The following is a 307-nucleotide window of genomic DNA, read 5'->3' as shown; positions in this document are numbered from 1 at the left end:
GACAAAATTCAACACCCATTTATGATAAAAACCCTGCAGAAAGTAGGCACAGAGGGAACATTCCTCAACATAATAAAGGCCATATATGACAAACCCACAGCCAAAATCGTCCTCAATGGTGAAAACCTGAAACCATTTACACTAAGATCAGGAACAAGACAAGGTTGCCCACTCTCACCACTCTTATTCAACATAGTTTTGGAAGTTCTAGCCACAGCAAAATCAGAGAAGAAAAAGAAATAAAAGGAATACAAATTGGAACGAAAAAGTAAAGCTGTCACTGTTTGCAGATGACATGATACTATAC

Source organism: Physeter macrocephalus, chromosome 8 (assembly GCF_002837175.3).
Source record: "Physeter macrocephalus isolate SW-GA chromosome 8, ASM283717v5, whole genome shotgun sequence".
Classification (NCBI taxonomy): domain Eukaryota; kingdom Metazoa; phylum Chordata; class Mammalia; order Artiodactyla; family Physeteridae; genus Physeter; species Physeter macrocephalus.
The sequence above is the reverse complement of the archived record's forward strand: the minus strand, read 5'-3'. Positions refer to the sequence as shown.